The sequence below is a fragment of the Mustela lutreola genome, chromosome 2 (assembly GCF_030435805.1).
Source record: "Mustela lutreola isolate mMusLut2 chromosome 2, mMusLut2.pri, whole genome shotgun sequence".
NCBI lineage: Eukaryota > Metazoa > Chordata > Mammalia > Carnivora > Mustelidae > Mustela > Mustela lutreola.
Genome location: NC_081291.1, coordinates 131,515,047 through 131,530,314, shown reverse-complemented (window position 1 = coordinate 131,530,314; position 15,268 = coordinate 131,515,047). Strand labels below are relative to the sequence as shown.

Below are 15,268 nucleotides of genomic sequence, written 5' to 3'. Positions count from 1 at the left end.
ATTGTCTTCATTTAGAGATGTGAGTGGATGTGTAATAGTATCTCCTTGTGGTTATAATTTTCATTTACATGAGAACAAATTGCCTTCAGCATTTTTTCCCATAAACTTATTGTCATTTACATATCTTTGGTAAAAAGAGTGCTCAAGATTTTTGCCATTTAATTTAGGGTTCATTTTTAATTTAATTAGACTTATTTTCATATTATTACATTGTAAATAGAGGTCTTTCTCGGGTATATGTATGGTGAAGATTTTCTGCAAGCTCATGGTTTGCCTATTTTCTTAATAGTGACTTTTGAAGAGCAGTTTTTAATTTTGATGACATCAAATTTGTCAACTTTCTATTGTTTAAACTTCTTGTATTCTTTTTAAGAAAACTTTCCTTCCAAGGTCCCCCAAATTTTCTTCTAAAAATGTTTATATTAGCTTTTTATATTTAAATGTTGTTATTTGGGGATGATTTTTACATGCTGCTTAGTTGAAGATGAGGTTAATACTTTTGTATTTGTTTTTGTTTTCCATACGGATTAGCAGTCTTCTGGCACTGTGTGTTGGAAACACAAGCCTTTCAACATTAAATTACTTCAGCATCTTTGTTCAAACTCAATTGGTCATATATGCATAGGTCTATTTCTAGAATCTCTATTTTGTCTCATTGAACTTACTATTTTTTACATCAATGTACTTTGTCTTGGTGTTTTAATTTTATAATAAGTAAACCTTGAAGTCAGATATGTAAGTTCTCTAACTTTTTTTTTCTTTTACAACATTCATTATTCTTTTGACAATCTTAATGCCTTTTGACTCTCCATATGGATTTTAGAACTAGTTTGTTGATTTCTTTTTGTTTAAAGCCCACTAGAATATCGATTTAGATTGCGTTGAATCTGTATCAATTTGAACAACATTGAGTCTTCCAGCCTAAACCACAGTATAATTTCTTTAGTTTAAAGGTCTTTATTTTCTTAAAAATTTTTTTTTTAATTTTCTAGAGTACAAAGTATTTTACCCATATTTTATTAAATTTACCCCTAAGTACTTTATACCTTTGATGGTATTGTAAACACTATTTAATTTCAATCTTCATTTTTTTGCATTCGTATAAAAACATAATTAATTTTTTCTTATTCTAACATTCTATGTCATTGCTAACACCTCTTAGTAACTCGAAGAGCAATTTTGTGGATTCCTTATTAACTTCTAGGTTTATGAATATGCCAAAAAATAAAGGTTTATAATTTTCATCCCAATCTTTGTATCTTTTCTTTATTTTTCCTTTTTTAACTGCCTGGAACTTTTAGTACAACATTGAATAGTGATAGTTCTCAATATTTGGTGGAAACATTTCAATTTTTCATCAGTAAGTATGATGATAGGTATAGATTTTTCTTAGACGCCCTTTATCAAATTAAGGAAGTTCCTATCAGTTGTCAATTTTGATGGTTTTAATAATGAATGGGTGTGGCATTTTGTTAACTGTTTGTTTTGTTCTCTACATCTGTTTTTGTTTTGTTTGTTTTAGTAATTTCTACACCCAACATGGGGTTCAAACTCATGACCCTGGGATCAAGAGTTGTATGCTCTTCCGACTGAGCCAGCCAGGTAAACTTTCCTGCATCTGTTTCATTTTTTTTCCAAGTTTTTATTTAAATTCTAATTAGTTAACATGTAGTGTAATATTAGTTTCAGGTGTAGAATTTAGTTTTTCATCATTTAGATGCTACATCAAGTTCTCATCACAAGTGTCCTCCTTAATACACACCACATATTTAGCCCACTTCCTTCTTCATCTGTTTTGATGTTCATGTGATTTTTCTCTTTTTTTCCTGTTGGTACAGTGAATTACATTGATTGCTTTTTAAATGGTAAACTAAATTTGTACTACAAGGATAAAGCCTAACATGATGTATTAGCCATTTTAAAATTATTAAATTTGATTTGCTAAAATTTTGTCAAACATTTTTGTGTTGATGTTTGTGAGGATTACTGGGCTGCAGTTTTTCTTTTCTTGAAAAAACCTTGTTTTGAGCATTAATTTACTAGTCAAGCTATCTGGGTACAGAGTTTACTTTTGGAAAGACTTTTAATAACAAATTCAATTTCTTTAATAAATATAGAACTGTTTCTGTATGTTTCAGTCAGTTTTGGTAATAACTCTTAAAAGAATTTGTCCATTTTTTTGAAGTTGTCAAGCTTATTATCATGACGTTATTCAAAATATTTATTTACTATTCTTTTGGTATGTGTGATATCCTCTGTTGAATTCTTCATGTTAGTAATTTGGGTATCCTTTTGTTTTTTTCTTTGGTCATTCTAGCTAAAGATTTATCAATTATTTAAAATATTTATCAAGATTTTAAAAACCCAGATTTTAACCCAATTATTATTATATATTTATCTGTTTTATATTTCATTGATATCTGCTATTATCTGTATTATTTCCTTTCTTCTGCTTAATTTGAATTCCATTTGCTCTTCTTTTACTCATATTTTTCAAGATAGATGTTAAGATAAGTGATTTTGAAAATTTTTCTTCTCTTTATAGGAACTTTTGTGACTATAGCTTTTCCTCTAATGACAGTTTTAGCTACACCCCACAAATTTTTATATATTTTTCATATTCATTTATTTCAAGGTAATCTGTTTTGGCTTATCTTTGAGTCATGGAATATATCTGGCACCATCTCCCACCTAAGATGAGACAAATTTAATTATCACAGTCTCAGTCATGAAGTATGAGCATCAGGCCACAAATGCAAGTTTACAAAAATTCACTAAAGTCTATTTGGTCTTTCATTACACCATGTGGAACGCTACTTTACCTGTAGGATTTTGAGCAAATTTTCTATCCCTAGGGATATGTTAAGGTTGCTAAGATGTTGGTTGGGAAGTGCGGTCATAGATACTGTAATTCATAGGGTATAGCTAGGAAGTCTACAGCCCCCACCTGCATGACTCTTCAGAACTCAGTCTCAGTACCTTTCTGTTTAGATTTAAAATTTACTAAATAAATGTCTATCAAGTGATGTAATGTAGAGCCTTTGTGTCTACTGGAGTGAAGAGGAGAAAAAGGAGAATAATACAGAAATAAAAGATGCAAATTAATATCTTAAAGATTATAACCAGCCTTGGAGATACAAGAGATTTTCAGTAATCAAGGGGTATAACCCACTTTCCTAGAAATGATGGCATCACCCAAAGCCACCTTCCATTATTCATGGAGCCACAAACACTAGAAAGATCATATGTTTTCCATTACATTTGACACCATGACCCTAAAAAGAACAAGTGAATTTGTGTGCCATTACCTGACTTTTCTTACCTTTTTCCTGCTTTATCAGTATTCTTCTTTTCCCAAACATCATCTTTTTCTCTGAAGTCCCATTTCCCCTCTTATATAGAAAATGGCCACAGGAAAGCACATTTCCTTTCCCTGAATATTTGCATTTTAAAAAAATTTAGAGGAATTCTCACTGTAGTGTTGGAATTCTGACATTAGCCAGGGAAGATACCTATTTGGATAGACCTCCATAGCATTCATAAATGATACAGATTCTAGGATGTTGATGGTAGCCTTTCTGCTTCTCATTCTTGGAATCTTTTTGAATTAGTCATAATTAGCTAACTAACAACTCCAAATGTTAGGGGCTTAATATAAAAAAAGTTTATTCTCAGGCATACAATAGCCTAATGCAATGTTCTGGGCTGAGTGGTTCTTCTGGCTGGTTTTCTTTCACAGAGAAATTTCTCTCTTGTGACTTTGCTCTTGTGTAGCTCTATCCTTCTCTGGGTGCTTAGAGTTCTCAAGATGGAACCCTCAGATGAGGAGGAAAGGTAGAGACAGAATGAAGGTTTATTGGTGAGAAGATTATACAGGCCAATTCCAGAAATGGCTCACATTAGTTGTATCTTCAGAACATTTCAAGGGATGCTGGGAAATGTAGTCTGTCTGCTGAGGAAGGAAAGATAAACAGTTTGGTGAATAAATGGCAAGTCTAAGCCACAAATCTGACTCTAAGATTATTCCAAATCTTTAAGGTATCATTTAGAAACTCTCATATGTTCAGATCTCTATTCTGACATTTCAGAAACCTCCAGTCTTTTGTTATTAACAAATTTAATAAAAGTTATTTTATTGTTACTAATGTAACTTTGGTATGGGGAAGGGTGCCTTGAATTACAAAAAATTATTTGGGGCTCAATTTGAAATACATTTCACTATCCCCCATTTTCTAGACTTTGACTAGCCTGGAGTTTCCAAATAGCATTTGAGGGAAAAAACAAACAAACAAACAAAAACAACAGAACAGCTGTTGAGTTTTTTCTTGATATGTTGTGCTTTAATAAAAAGTAAAAGCATTATATTTACATAGTCATCAATTCTAGCCATGATGAATACTTTATTTAGGGAAAAATAAAACTGCCATAAAACGTTTAGCTCTTCATGACTCCATAAAACTTCCCATTTTTATTGAAAACAGAGAATAAACGAAAGTGTACAATTTCAATAAAGATAGAAATGAAAAGGATCAAAATATCTTTTTTGAAGATTTTTTTTAAATGTATTTCTTTGACAGAGACAGATCACTAGTAGGCAGAGAGGCAGGCAGAGAGAGGAGGAGGCAGGCCCCTGCTGAGCAGAGAGCCCTTTGGGGGGCTTGATCCCAGGACCCCGAGATCATGACCTGAGCCAAAGGCAGAGGCTTCAACCCACTGAGCCACCCAGGCGCCCAGGATCAAAATATCTTATAGTCATTGCATTATCAATCCTATTTTTTCCCAGTTTAAAGACTTTTTGTAGTTATTATGTTAATTGTCACTGATTCCATAAAGAACCACAACCTATATATGGCTAATCCTAAAGCAAACCCAATATAGGAAAACTTCCACAATATATTTGCACAGCTTAAAACTGAAGAAATAATTGTAAGTTGAATGTATATCCTTTTTGGTTGGCCTCTTCAGTCTTCCCAGTCATTATTTGTACTGTTAGGCTCATCGAACTATTAGTTGAACATTCAATCATTTTCATTTTAAGGGATGAAATTGACACATGCTGCATTTCAAATATTTCAGTAAATTTTAATTCCTGAAAAATGAAGCCATGGCTGAGCTGGGTTTGGCTCCTAATACTTTAAGGCTCTAATATTTAGTTGATATGCATAGAAATTTCTTTTCCTTGTCCTGAAAAATTGTGGATTTATCTCCTTCTTAAAAATGGGTGAACTGAAACCATAAATAAATTTGAGATTACACCAGTTGAATTGGATACAAAATTCTGAATATACCAAGAAGTATCATATTTTAAAATATTCTTTGTTTCTTTTTTTCAATCATAAGCATAATGCTATTTCTCAAGTCCCTTACAAAGACTGGCTTCTTTCACATTGTTTTAACATACCATTTTAGAGTCAGTGGTATTTTACAGAAGACAAAAAGAGTCAGAGGAAAGCAGTGTGCAACATGATGAGACATACCTCTCCTGGTCTGGAAATTATTTTAGAATCCTTGAAATAATGTATCTTAAGTATCATACTGGGTTATATCGATCTTCCAAATCACAATGGATTATACCCATCAATAATTCCCAATTAGCTGTTAACATCAGATCAGGGAGCGTATCTTACTAATTTTTTATCTCCAGAATCTTGAACAATATTAACACATAACAGATACTTGATAAATGTGTGGTGAATACATGAATTAATTTATTTCTATTCTATTTTTACAAAAATACCACAAAGTAGCATGACTTATAATCTGATTGCATAAAATACCTTGTATTCCTTTTTTTTATAGGTTACCCTCACCTCTTAACTGCTCAGTTCTCAAATTCCACCACAAATTATCACATGATTCTTAGTATAACACATTATATGGTACATAATACATGTCTTATAATATGTATTTGCTGAATGGACAAATGGCGAAGTTCAATTAAAAAACAATATAATAAGGGCACCTACATGGTGCAGCCGGTTGGATTTTTGGTTTTGACTGAGGTTATCCTGTATGAACATAGTTTAGTATTTTATTACATGTTGTCATATTAGTTATAAATTAGTCACTTCCAATTAGTCACTTCAAAGATATGGAAAATTATTTCTCATTAAAAAATTATCATCATTTATTGAGTGCTTACTAAATTCCATTCATTTCATACACAATATCCTTAAACAGCCTCTTGTTGCACATCAGTTACTTCTGAGAATTTGTCTCAGTTATCTGTATGCTCTTCTTCTAATCCTGTATTTCTAAGATTGTAAATTTTATGACGGGAAATAAATACTTCTGTTTATCACAACATACTCAATATTTGGTACAAAATCAGTCATATATTAGTTTGAGCAAATATTTATCAATCAGTAAGTGAGCAAATAAATGGACACCAACACCGCATAGTAGATATAAAGGATCCCATCATACCTAACAGAAATAGCTTAGGCTTAGTGGCTGAAAAGAACCTGTTCAAAGTCAAATAACAAGCATAGAGCCAGAACCAGAACCCATATTTTAAAATTTCCAAATCCATGCTGTCATATGCCAAAATTTTCTAGTTCAAGCAAACACAATGTTTCCCCTTCTTGGCTTAGTCTGTCCAGGTTGCGGTAACAAACCACCATAAGCTGGGTGGCTGAAACAATACACATTTATTTCTTGCAACTCTCGAGACTGGTAAATCCAAGATCAGGGTGCCCAGTACCAGGAAAGAGCTCACCTCATCGTTCATAGATGACCATCTTCCGTTGGTGTCCTCAGAGTGCAGACAAGGGCAGAAGACCTCTCTAGAGTCCTTTTTAAAGAGAATTAATCCCTTTCATGAGGGCTGAACCTGCATGACCTAATCACTTCTCAAAGGCCTCACTTCCTAACACCATCACATTGGGGATTAGGATTTCAAAGTATGAATTTGGGGGGAGCATAAACATTGAGTCCATAGTATTCCTCATTTATTCTTCAGAATAAACGACAAAGCATGTGTTACTGATTTGTATTAGAGAACTAGGAAAATGTCGCTGAAGAAATAATATGGACTACAGACAAACTGGACCATGGTTAGTTTCAACATTCTCTAAGATATTTCTGGTTGAGAGTGGGAATGAACACATTGTTTAGATTTTATTAAGTAAAATATGTTTAAAAAAAAAAAAAAGATTACAAAGTCCAAAGCAGTATAGGAAAAAAAGAAAAGAAAAGAAAAATGATAATAGAAATTTCTACTTCAACAAATCAGTTTTTTAAAATACAAGAAAGGATTAAAAAAAAAAAAGGATAGATGAGCTGAACACAAAAATAAAAATTTGGGGGCGCCTGGGTGGCTCAGTGGGTTAAAGCCTCTGCCTTCAGCTCAGGTCATGATCCCAGAGTCCTGGGATGGAGCCCCGCATGGGATTCTCTGCTCAGCAGGGAGCCTGTTACCAACCCCCTCTCTCTGCCTGCCTCTGCCTGCTTGTGATTTCTCTCTGTCAAATAAATAAATAATCTTAAAAACAAACAAAAAAACCCCACAGTCTCTTATAAAAAAACTAAAAGAAATATTGGTTGATTATATCAACTAATATGTTAATAATTATAATTTATCAGTTAAAGGCCAAATCTTTCAAAATGAATTAAGGGAATAAATCTATATGTAATTTATAAGAGACACCCCTATTGCATAAAGATTAAAAAAAGGTTGATAACAAAATATTTTATTTTATTTATTTTTAAGAGACTTCATGTATTTATTAGGTATGTATGTATTTATTTATTGATCAAACAGACAAAATATTATTATATATAGGAAAGTTTTGGTAAACTTGACATAGTAGAGATATATAGAAATATATCTACATCCTAAATTATATACATTCTTCTTAAGCACAATTATGGTATTTACAAAAAATGATTACATTTATATTAAGCTATAGACAAACCTCAATTATCTCAGATGATCCTCTAAGAAAATAAAAATGAAATTAAAGACACCAAAAAGGAAGAAACAATACCAAAAAAATCTAACATGAATTGTTGAATATAATGAATACATATATAGCAAGTTAACAGAATATTAAATTAATATGCAGTAATGAGTAATATTTTTATGGAGTAGCAACAAAGATCAGAAAATAGTTCTTAGATGCCATTTGTAAAAACAATTAAAACTATAATCTCTTAGAGGAAATCAAAGTTGTGCAAGACCTAATGTAATAATATTTTAAGATTTTATTCAAATAATTTAACCAGTACCTAAATTAATGGAGAGATATTTTCTATGAAGACGCAGTCATTGTTATAAAGATATCAAATGTCCCCAAACTGATCTGTACCTTTAATGCTATTCTGATTAAAATTCTAGCCGAGTTTCATGTAGAATTTTTAAATCAGATTCTAATATTTACATAGAAGAAAAAAGAGTAAACATTAGTTATGATATTCATGGGGAGGAAGAATAAAGAGTGATGATTTGTCCTACTGGATATTAAATATTAAGATAAAGCCTTAATAAATAAGAAAGTGTGGTATTGGCACCATGGATACACAGACTGACCCACGAGACAGAATGCAAGTTCAGGCATAGGAAAAACCTTTATAAATACAAGGGTAGCCTAGCAGATCACTGAGGAAATGAAAGACTATTTGATAAATGTAGCTTTAAAAAGTCCCTTTATATTAAAAAATTAAATTAGGACTCTCCTTTCATCATATTAAAGCTAATGATTTAAAGATTTCTATATGAGATATAAAACTGTAAATATTTTTCCAAAAAAATATAGATGAGATCTCTCTGAAATTAGGGTAAAGAAGACTTTCTTAAATAACACATAAAAGCACTAGCTCTGTTGAAAAGATTGATGAACATCATTCTGTTAATCTCTACACCTCAAAAGAAAATGTAAAAACAAGTCACAAGCTCTGAGAAAATATTCACGATACATATAACCAAAAGAACATTATTTTCTCAGATATTAAAAAGAAACCTCCTAAGTCAGTAATACTATTACTCTATAGGAAACTGAGCAAAAGATGAGCAGAAGTTTCACAAAAGAGAAAGATTTTTGGTAAGCAAAGTTTCGAAAAGTAGTTCTATTTCAGTAGTAATAAGGGAAATGAAAATTAAAATGAAATGCGATAGCCATTATTTTACCCACTCCACTGGCAGAAACTAAGAATTTGACAACATGGTAGACCTTTAAACAATGCGGGGGGTTACGGGTGCTGACTAACCTGAAAATCTGCATATAACTTTTGACTCCTTCAAAACTTAACTATTCATAGCCCACCATTGACCAGAAGCCTTCTGGATAGCATGAACTGTTGATTACCACATATTTTGTAGGTTACATGTATTATGTACTGTATTCTAACAATAAAGTAGTCTGGAGAAAAGAGAGCATTATTAAGAAATCATAAGGGAGAGAAAGTACATTTATAGTACAGTACTATTAAAAAACCCACATAAAAGTGGACCTACACAGTTTAAACCCATGTGGCTCAAGGGTCAACTGCAGATAGAGAAGATATGGAAAGTTTTAATCATTGCTGGTATAGTTACACCCTTCTAAATATCTCCCCTATTTCTACCACAACGCTATTTAATATACACAATTTTACTTCTGTCCTAGTTCTTAGGCTCATCACTGCTGAGTACACTCTTGTGCTTAGTAACACATTTCTTATAATATTTTATATCACTTTACAATGCAATATTATACACATTCTTGTATACATATTAAAAAGAAAACTAAAATTAAACTAAAAATTAAGAAAACTAAAGAAAAACCAAAGAAACTAAAAGAAAACTAGAAATTAAAAAACTATAGCTACTATCAATATAGCAAGTCAATTAAGAAATCTGTGAATTGTATTTGTATTTGTGTTTATACTCTAGGTCCAAAGACTTTAAGTGGATAGAGTCTCTTACTAATACTAACCACATTTGTAAATGAAAGTTTCTGAAGCACTTGAATTACTGCATTTGTATGACATGGGCTCCTGAAATTTCCTTATTTCTGAAATTGTGTTGTAGTTCTCCTAAATGGTGACTATAATCAGGAACATATTTCACAAATTTCAAAATTACTTATTGTGCTTTGCAGTTCAAAAGAGTGATTTTAAATACATTTGACTCTCACAGTAAGCCTGGGTGGTGGATGGATAGGGCAGTTATTACATGGAATTTTTAAATAAACAGAAACTAAGTCTTTAAGAGAGTAAATGTCCTGCACAGCTCCACACACTGGCTGGTCACAAAGTTTGTACTTGACTTCCCACTCCGTCTACTCTCTCCCCTACGCCATCTTACCTCTAAAGATAATAATAAGCTTGTAAGTCTGTGAAATGTTTCACCACTTTCAAAATGCTTTCCATATCACGTCATCTGTTTTGATTCTCACATTCAGCCTTGAGTTTCTTTAGCATATTTCTTTCTTCTCATAATATATAGAGAGCATAATTTAAACCAAACATAGTATTAGCTATGAAAATATAAGTTCTTTCTGTTAGAAAATTACTTGATAGTCAAATCAGAGTAACAAGAAAATAATCTTGTTTTCATTTTGTAAACCCCACAATTATATTTACGGATTTGTCTAACAAACGAGTAAAAGTAATTATTTTGGAATATCTTAGTTTTTTTTTTTTTTTAAGCAAATGGATGAATGAATGAATGGATATAATGATATATCATCCAAGCAGCTTCTGCTATCCTGGGCTTTATGAAGATGAAAAGAAACGTGTTCTTCTTTCTAGAAGTCCACTTATTTTACGTTTCACAAGTACAAAGGAAATCTTTCCAGAAATATTTCTTTAAAGGTCCTATGACATATAATGAGTACTATTCAAATGAATACTGGAGTATTATTAAACCATGTGATTTATTTCATTCTACTATTCAAATGAATACTGGAGTATTATTAAACCATGTGATTTATTTCATTCTTATTTGTAAACATCTGCTTAGATTTTCTTGCTCTCTGCCTAAGATCCATGTGGTCTTGCCTGCGAATGGTAGTCTTGTTAGAGGCAAACTACATTTCACATCCCATCAAACCCACCTGCTCTCACTTGGCAGGGTTTGGCCAGAGTTGCTGCTCATTAGAGGCTCTGGCAGAGAGAAAGGGTGGGTGGAAGAAGCAATGAAACCAGCGCCTGAAAAGTGAAACTGAGGTTGAGATTTTATATGGGATTTTATTTGGTGAGTGGTTACACTGCTTTTCATTATACCAGATAACAGGTTGCTGGCAGCGTATTTAAAAGATATGGAACTTTTAAGAGGCTGAATATGAAATTAAAGCTTGATGAAATGAATTCTAATCTGTGCCCCATATTCATATGTGTGCCAGGAAACACACACATTGGTGCCTTAATTGTAATCAGGCTGTTCCCTTAAAAGCAGCCATGATACTCACTTTGCTGCGCAAGGAGAATCTAGGAAACAATACCATTAGGAGTTTATATGCCATCTTATGCTCCACTTTCTTCGTAACATTACATCAGTTCTACAGGCATTTTCTGCCCCATTTACCAAACTGGCTCCAGTCAATGAAGTTTTGCATTATATGCCCCCAGGGAAGAAAATAATGCAAGAGTTTTACTGTCCATGTTAATGCCATTTAATACATTACTCAAACACATACTTAAGGCCAACAGTTCTGATTACGCAACTTTGGTTTAAAGTGGCTTCCAAACGGACTTCTTAACTGGCAACTTCTCAAAAGCTCATGTCTTCCCAAACCTCCTTTTGGAAGACTGGAGGGTCGAAGGAGTGCAGATTACGATGCTGCAAACACTCTGGGTTGTTTTAAATGTTGTAACTCATGGTCTAAAAAGGAAGAGAAAAGGAGTATCCAGCTTGCTTGTTTTGCTTTTTTTTTTTTTTTTTTTTTTTTTTAAATTTGTGTGTTTAAATTTTGCTTAAACTGGAACTAATCCTCGCCTACCTCTTGGGAACCTAATGTCTTTGAAAAATGGTTTCACATTCTAAAAATGATGTGAGTCCAAAAGTTAAAGTTTGAAGTAGGAGTGAGTAGTGAGGTAGAGCAGCATTCCGTCTCTTTTTTGGAGGACTTGGATTTCACTCCACCCCTTTTGAGTAGGAAAAAACAGATCTGTCTTTTCTCTGTTTGGATAAGGAAGGGAGAGGGCTTAAAGAAGAGAAACATTTTCAATACCAGCTGTTCCCTAAGTCAAGCCCTGCATAAATTTATTCTTTCTTGAGCTGGAGATACTAGGACAAAACCCTAAAAAGAGTGGAAAATAGAAAGTGAATCAATAAAGTCAATTTTATTATTCTAAGTTACAATTTTTTTTAAGAGAACAAAAAGGCTAAGGGACAAATTAACCATGGTTCAGTCCAGAACCAGTGATAAGAACATAGGCATCTAAGGTTGCCTGGGGGGTTCAGTCAGTTAAGTGGATGACTCTTGATTCCAGTTCAAGTCATGATCTCAGGGTTGTGAGATTGAGCCCCACATCGAGCTTCATGTTGGGTATGAAGCCTGCTTAAGATTCTCTCCCTCCCTTTCCATCTGCCCTGCCCCCACCTCTCTCTCTCTGGAAAAAAAAAAAAAAAAGAACATAGACATTTAAAAAAAGCTCTGGAGTATACTACAAGGAAGAGCTTTTAAGTCATCCAATTGCAATTGCTATCTTTTTACAAAAGCCTCTAACATATTTAAGCACTCATTGCCAAATATGTGTATCAAATAATGCCATCTCAAGACTAAGCAACTAGCTATCTTATTTTTGGATGTGTGTGTGTTTTAAAGATTTATTCACTTGTTTGACAGAGAGAGAGACAGTGAGAGAGGGAACACAAGCTGGGGGAGTGGGAGAGGGAGAGAAGGAGAAGCAGGCTTCCCGCTGAGCAGGGAGCCCTATGTAGGGCTCGATCTCAGGACCCCGGGATCATGCCCTGAGCCTAAGGCAAACCCTTAACGACTGAGCCACCCAGGTGCCCCAGATGTGTGGTTTTAATAAAAGACTTAACACAGTCTTAACATCAGGGTCTTCGCTTCAAAATAATACCCCAACTTAATATTTAAAGACTCTCCACCAAGTTTAAGGTCTCATTAGAAAGATTTAACTCATAAACCTATTACTAAATTTATGAAGTAAGTTTGGGATGTGTGTGTTTAAGCTCAGCAAAAATAACTATTTCAGTCTAAAAGTTTAAATTAAATACAAGTGAATCAGCACATCAAATGGGAATTTAAAAATAAATCTTCATTATGTCTGCATATTTGATTCATTTTGGCCACTGACACTATGTCTGGGACCCCCAGGCAAGCTGAAATTCTATCTTCCCTTGCCTTACCCACTCTTTTTTGATAAAATATTTACTAAACACACTTTTTTTCTGTCTTATCCAGACACTGTCCTCACTGAAATTTTCCACTTTTTCAATGGCATCAATTTTTTGGATGTGCTCAATCAAAATTTCAACTTTTTTTTCCTACACTCTACTGTGGATTCTGTCGTCTTCATCACACTGAAACATGCTAAACTGCTGTGTGGAAGGAAGGTCATGGGTTTTAGAACTCAGCAGACCCGGGTACAAGCCCCATTTCTATCGCTTGCTGTTAGATGCTTCTTTAAACTTAAAACCATGAGCATCAATTTCCTTGTCTAAACAGTGCAACAGTTTTGTAAGGATAGTATAAGAATTAGTGATACCATTTAAAGACAGTGGTCCCCTGATGGAGGCTCTTAGAATAAAGAACCAAGGGAATAGAATGAACATGGATTGACAGGCTGTACCTGTCCCTTCAAAATAGTTTGTATGTGCGAGACCTGAAGAATGTGAAAGCAGGCGGTGGTTCACAAGAGAGCAGTGAGTCTTCTCTGAGAAAGGAGTCCTTGGCCATGGCTTCACTTCCCTAGTGACTAACTCATCTGGGCAAGGGAAGCGAAGCCTGAAATGTTCGGATTGCTGTGAGGGGAAGTCAGCCCGACAGGCTGAGTTGCCTTTCTTGTCCTTGGCATTGTAACAGTGCACGGTCTTCTGTTGTTCCTGGAACCACTCAAGCATATAATGAATGGAGTACCAGTGATTGGAAACGGTCGGCCCTCGATGATATTTCCGCAAGTTGTTTTCCTTCTACAACTCAGTAATGGATTTTTCTAACTTTAACAGGACGGTTGAAGTGTCTCATGATTTTATATGCTGTTGCCCTCTCTGGAGCCAGCTCTGTCCAGTTATCATGTCATTTTTTTTTTAACACCAAAAATCAACTTCTCTCCAAAATCTGAACTGTTTTCCTTGGAAGGTTACATGATCCTAAGCAAACAAACAAACTAAGGAACTATTCTGTTTTTTCTGAAGAAATATGAACTTTTCCTCTCTCTTTCTCGCTCCCTTTTTTTTTTTTTTTTTTTTTTTTTTTTAAATGAGCTAAAGTTTTTGGATCTGTAGATTAGGTTCACTGAATTCTGCAGAGGTCAGGGGAGAGTAAGGAATGTTTGACAGTCTTTGTGCAGAAGGGAAATGGAGCTCTGGGAGGCTGACCTTTTCTGTGTACCAACACTTGGTAGGCCTATTGCAGGGGAATATGAATATGAAACATGGGGAAGATGGGCTGGCCAGACATACCTGTCTTAAAACTGCAGCCCAGCTACTATTAGATGGATACACTTGCACGAAGTTCTTAAAATCGATGAACTTCAGTTGACACATCTTTGTAGCATTGTGAGGATTAGCATGTAGTGCTTACTGAGTGCTTATTGTATGTGGGCCACTATTCTAGACATTTGGCTTGTAATATTCCAATTAATTTTCACAACAATCCTTTGAGGTATAAAGCAAATATTATTATTTGGATTGTAAAGCTGAGGAGATAAGAGAAAGGATATCTGGCTAAAGGTAACAAAATTAGTGATGATAAAGTTAGAATTTTCATGTAGGCAGTTTGACCTGAAAGTTCATATTCTTGTCTACTAGGATATGATTGGGTCACTTGGCATATTGTCTGGCATATAATTAACATTTAATAAATGGGAAAATGCAATCTATATGTATCTGTTATTTATATTTCAACATATGTCATTTATATTCAAGGTTAGCTTTGGGAAGTTTGAGCAACAATCAGTAAACATTGACTCAGCTTTGAAAATTTCTTGTTAGAGCTTCAGACTTGGCACATTGGTCACTGGTCACTGATTTAAAAACATCTACTCCCCCTTAAGTATAAATTCAGAGATGACACCAAAGCTCTAGATTGGTTCCAGCAATGAATGGGGGTCTTTTCCTCCCTCTGTTCCTTTTTCTTTTATAGAAAAGGAAAATTAA

General features: G+C 33.8%; 1 protein-coding gene across 1 annotated transcript in view; it reads left to right on the top strand.

Moving 5' to 3' along the window:
- Window positions 1-15,268, top strand: part of LOC131825591 (EGF-like and EMI domain-containing protein 1) — a gene marked incomplete at its 5' end in the record, with an annotated part of 304,549 nt that overhangs the window by 268,533 nt on the left and 20,748 nt on the right. The window contains 1 exon segment of the mRNA XM_059165052.1: window positions 1,523-1,602.